We start from the raw sequence: 6,114 nt of genomic DNA, 5'->3' as shown, positions 1-6,114 counted from the left end.
TTAGAAAGACGGGGTTTAGCGGTATAATCTGCTGTCCTTCTCGTCCGGACACACTGTGTATAGTAACGGTTGCCCGCAGACCTCGTTTTTCGTGACGTGTTTTCGCTGCGCCGCGCAGCGACGAACCGGCTCGGCACGCGCGGAAAGCAGCGAGACCTTGCGATTTCTTGTTGTCGCTGTTTACCTTTCTACCACGCAACCCTCGTGTTTTATACGGGCATCCGTGCGTGCACCTCGCTTCTGTTCGGAAACGACGCTATTCCACGGCGCCGCCCCTTAGTACAGCGCAGGGAAGGCGAACGCTTCCTGCCTCCGGAATGCCCTGTGTGTACGTACTGTGCGTGCGTTAGTGTGTGCTCGCATTGTGTGCTCCTTTCAGAGAGACCGCGCTTTTCCTCCCGAAACAAACAGGCCGGGCAAACAGAGGGGACAAGCATCTTCGCCGTTCGAGGCGGCGTGGGCGAATTCGTTGAACACACACGCGCGCGCGCGCGTGCGCTCGCAGGGATTGGAACATTTTGCCGAGGCCCCCGGGACAAGAAGGGGGTGACAGGGTGGGACGTAAGGGCGACGACGAGGGGTGGTGTGGACGGATGCATGCGGCGACCGAAAAATAAGCGGATACGATGCCGAGTAGAGCGGCACCAATGTGTTGGGTGGTAAAAGAAGTGTTTGTTCTGCGGCGTCGCCGCAAACCTCTCACAAATTCAGAAACCAGAACGGCGGGCGAAGAGATGAAAAATGCAGGGAAATAAAAGAAATAAGCGAGCAGGCCTCAAAACGCTGCAAGGGAATGTTGAATGTGTCGAATTTCAAGACGCGCGAAACGTAGGAGCCGTTCAGGGTTCTTGAATACACGCGCTTGCCAACACCATGAAAATTTTTCCTCCACGAAATACAAATGGGCGATGCGAGGCGTGCTTCGTACAAGCTCTAGCACAAAGTCGTTGGACGGAGTCCCGAGATTCGGCGCCATTTGTTGCTCCGAAAAGCTAACGAAAGCTTCGTTCTATACCACCAAGAATAGTGCATGAAAAATTTCGATATCACTAAAGGCATTGATGGTGGCCGTTAACGTTAGCGATGTGTCGATGCGTCGGAAGTATAAACTGAAGAATAAAACGTTGCAATAATATGAAGGGAAACGTGACTTTGTAAAAAATTAAGGGGGGGTTAGCTTCGCACTAGGGGTGCCAAGCCTGAAGAAAGTGCGGAGCTGGGCAGCCTTCTTTCCTCCTCTCTTTCTTTCTTTTAACGCGAAAGTGTTTTATGCCGGGGTCCACCAAGTACATCCGTTACGGATATGACGTTGATAAAATGGACGCCGACGGGTAAGAAAGAAAAAAAAACAAGAAAAATACCCGCCGCTAGGAATCAAACCCATGAAGTTATGGCCGCTACGGTAAGCGCCCGACGCTAAACGAACTAAGCTACCTTGGATTATGCTAGACACTTCACGAACGCGCCTTATATCTTTCACACATTCTCTCTCGCACGGTGCTCTCTGTTGGCGGTGTAGGTAGGCGGGACGGAGCGGGGCGGTGCCGCCGTCTGTGAGAGGTTAAAAGAAATAATGCGTCACGATCGACACTTACTAGCGCTTACTCCGATATTGCGCGCGATATCGGAGGTCATGGTTAAAGCGTCTCGATACCAGCGAGGGACACTGGCCGCGCTGGCGTCGCACGCAGTTACGTTTCTTGCCTTTCGCTTCGTGTTAGCGTGCGCCGGCTCATCGGAGTAGTGCAGCTTCCACATGCACCAACGGGATTTCTCCGCCACCGACTAACAAAACTGCTGCAATACGCGTAGCAGAAAGGACACGATTTCGACGGGCGAATGTCGTGCCTTGGTGCGACGAGGCAGAGTCCAGCGAGACGCATGCGTTTGCGGCTCAAGCTACGAACCTCTATGAACTAGGCGTCAACATGGGTGCATCCACGCCAAACGGTGCTATAGCTGCCAAACACGAATAGACATTGTACAAGCTCGCATGCATCACTACACAATAAGCACTACTTCTGTGAAGACACGTTTAACTTTTGTGTTATAGCGATTCCTATGACGGAGGGATCAGACATGTTTTTTTCTCTTTTGCCGTTTTTTTCTCTTTTTCTCTCTCTTTATTTCTGTTTATTTCTTCCTCTATCCTTTTCTATTTCGTTCTCTTTCTTGCTCTTTCTATTTTTCTTCCTATTTTTCCCTTTGTTTTTCTGTCTTTCTATTTGTCGCTTGCTTCCTCTGTCTTGCTAATTTTAGGCGCTGTTTGCCGGGCCCCTAAAGTGCTCCGCACTTATCATCATCGAGGCGCTTCGAAGGACCAGAGGAAGAAGACTTCTCCTTGGCGCGAGCGCGCGCTCAATATGCTACAGATGGCTATGCTATTCGTGGTTTCGCCTGCGCTACGCCACGCTACGACAGCATACGATGACAGCATACGACAGCATACGACAGCCCGGCCCCCTAAAGTGCTCCATACTTAACAAAGTCACGGAATTGGTGCGCATTGAAAAGCGACTCAATTGTTCAAAGCATCGCGTGTGCCTACACAACAGAGCTTTGGTAAGCAAGAAAATAGCGCAAACGCAGGGCACAGCTGGTGCCCTCATGCACTGTATTAAAATACGGTACCATCAGGCCCGCGGAGCGGCCAGCAGGCTTGGTCTGACGGTCCCGACGTGGGAGTCTCCCGCTGCGCGCTGACGCGAGCCTTGCAGGACCCAAGTAAAGTTTTTCGACCGACCGACCGACCGACCGACCGACCGACCGACCGACCGACCGACCGACCGACCGACCGACCGACCGACCGACCGACCGACCGACCGACCGACCGACCGACCGACCAACCAACCAACCAGCATTGAAAGACCCATGGCGTCTTGGTTAATTAACTTTACTGTACATAATATGTATAGAGACAGTATATAACATAAGGAAAATTCCAATTTCCCTTTTGATGCACTTTCGTATAATAAAGAAAGCGTTCTGATGCTACCTATTCGCAGTAATAGCGGTACTGTTTTCGGCATTGAGGCGCCTTCATAATTATACGGTCTCTGTGCCGCTTGTAACCGTGGCGTTCCTGTCGAAGTAGGATTACCGTCATAGCAAACGCAGCGCAGACTTTCTGCAGTGAAAAGCTAGGGAGTCGAAGACGTACCTTACCCATTTTGTCGTTTACTATTGGTTTTCTGCCACAATTCTTTCCTAGCTAAGATATATACTGGTGCATATGAACAAGAGAGATATCCATTTGAAGAAAAAGCGCGCGCAAAAAACGAGGAACACACCAAAAAAAGAGGCAACACGAGCTACCCTTCTTCTTCGGTGTGTTCCCCGTTTTTTGCGCGTGCTTTTTTTCTCCAAATGATGTACCAACTCGCCCAACATTCCATTATCCTAAAAGAGATATCGAGTATCGTCTGGATTCATAGCTAGACATATTTCCTTCTTCTTTCTCTATTAAGGGAACGTCCCCACAAAGACGGGATCTTAATAATTCAGCTCTCTTAAATAACTCCTGATTATTAAAGCGGCAATGACGATCGTTAGTAGACGAGAAGTAGAAGCGCAGTGCCCAACCTGCGATGAAAGAGCGAGAGAAAATAAACTTTATTGGCTGTTGAGGTGAGTGGCGATGTGGGCTTGTTGGTATTGCATGATACTTGAAGGTAGCGTAGGCTAAGGACAAAAGAAAGGCACACTCGATAGCGCTGTGTTGCGTCGAGTGTGCCTTTTTTAGCCTGCGCTACCATCAAGCATATAGAGGTGGTGTTCTGCAGAGCTCCTGTGGATGGATCCTCAGTCCAGGACTCCCGCAACCTTAGCTGCACGTCTGGCGCGTTCGACCAGCCAGATCTGGTCATCCGCTTCCCAGCTGGACACAGCAGCCTCCCGCTGCACCGGTGTGGTGTTCTGTATGAAGGGAGTGCTACTGCCTTTATATTCTGGCATCCACATGTTGTACGGTATACTGTGGGTGTCTCACCCCACCAAGGAAGGCGTCTTCGTATACTGCTGAATGTATCTTAATGTAAAGGAGTAAACATGGATATGATTATGTTTGTAGCTTCCCCCAGGACAATTCCGCCCGTTTAATTAAGCCATCGAGGAAGCGGAGCCAGCCGCAGATTAGGAATAAATGAGGTAGGAAACTCTAGTAGCACATCTAGAATCTCAATTAAAAGAAGCGGGAAGCACGCAACTGAAGCGTAGGCTATTTCCGTTATATTCGTCTTTGTATACATATTTCTTCTCATCGACGCGCGCGAAAGGCAGTCAATAGATGCGTGTGGCATTCACCTTAATAGGCGACACTTTGTATTTACAAAAATGAGATAGGTGTTTTTATGTTTTTTATTGTGATAGCATTATAAAGTTCATTCATGTGCGCTAGATGTTGCAAGTATTCACCAAAACCAGCTCTAAAGGAAGCAGATCCGCGTAACAGCGACTATTAAAAATGGTAGAAAGACTACGTAGAACAATACACCACCGTAACTGTCGCCCAATGTGAGGGAACATCAACCGCAGTGCACAGGGAAGAAAGCGGGGGAAAAAAGGAATGGGGGAAAAAGGAGACACGAGAGATGGCCGACTCCGCCCAGCCAACTGAATGCGCGTAGAGGCGATAGGAAGAAAATGTCATGGTGTAATAAGGTGGGCGTCGCCGCGGGAAGCAGGCGTAGGCGATTACGTCAGCGTCACGTGTCAGCGGAACCTCATCGTCGTCATTTTTGCTCGATGGGTTGCGTCGCGGATTGCATAACCCACGAAGCAAGGCAGTTGTGCCCAAAGTGGTAGTGAACAAGCCACCACGCGGCCTGTTCACTTTAGGCAGGCTGCGGCGGCAGGCTGGAACAGTGTATAGCGATATACGGACGCTGAGAGACACGGACGATGGGCCGCTAGCCGAAATGTTTCTCAGTCACTGAATTTTCGTCATTCGGACAGGGCTACGACACAAGGACGTGGATTTCATCCTTGCGCTTATCCAGAGGAAGCGAGGTCACCGCGAAGGCCCCGAAACAACCCGAACAAGGACATGAGTCTTTGTGGTATATGTAAACAAGCCGCGAGATCGAAGGACAACCAATGACTCTCCACGCTTTTGCACCTCCCGCTAAGAAACTAAATCCTCGGATCGTGGTAAACAAGCTCAGTCGCACGTGCGATGCGTGCAATAGATGGTGCTTCTCACAAAAGCAGCATTAAAAAGAGGAAAACTATCTGAGTGAAGTCTGCACGCGCATTTTTGCGAAAAATATTCAGGCTCATCTAGCTTCAAAAAATCTCAGTCAGATTCACTGCGTACGTCTCATGCGAGGTCATCAGAAAAATTACACGTTAATTACACGCTTCTCGCCAAATACCTTAGTAGATTTTTTCACGCGAAATGTCTCAGTTTGTCGGCACAGCACTTGATGAGACCGCATTTAGAGATGGAGAACAAGAAATGTAAGACAGAGAGGTTAACGACGTCAATGGGTAACGAGGTTGGCTACTCCTAACTAGAGGATAAGTTGAGAACGGAAGAGATGAGGAGGTAAAAAGGGTCTGAAAGCCTTCCATTCTGCCCAGAAGCCTTATAAAACGCACTAGCACTTCTATAGAAAACATAACATACCGTTATTGCTTGTACCTGCGCAAACGAACAAACAATGCGCTTTACTTTCATGCCGTTGTGCACAAGAAGAAGATCATAACTCAATCATGCTTGTGTCACGTGCAAAGATGGCGCTACTCTTCCACTACGCGTGGCGTGATCGGGGTTGAAGTGAGGTTCACGTGCGACTTACAAATGCTCAGCGGCACTCGTGGCAGTACAAGCGGTAGTGATCGCGTTTGAGAGATCTCACCGCAGTCACAGCCGTGCTCATCTGGAGTTGTAAGGACTACCAATTCGAGAGTTGCTTGGACATGGCATCCCTGCGTTCTAGACATAGTGTCCAGAAATTACACGAAGAGAATCTGGTAGTAAGCCAGAGGGATGTTTATCGTCACTGATTTTATTTGCATAGTTTCTACAGCGCGACTGGACGCGGACGGAGAAGGAACACGCAAACACACACACAGCCCGCCAACGCACTTTAGTCGATTTTATTTGACAACAGC

Source organism: Rhipicephalus sanguineus, chromosome 1 (genome assembly GCF_013339695.2).
Source record: "Rhipicephalus sanguineus isolate Rsan-2018 chromosome 1, BIME_Rsan_1.4, whole genome shotgun sequence".
NCBI lineage: Eukaryota > Metazoa > Arthropoda > Arachnida > Ixodida > Ixodidae > Rhipicephalus > Rhipicephalus sanguineus.
The sequence above is the reverse complement of the archived record's forward strand: the minus strand, read 5'-3'. Positions refer to the sequence as shown.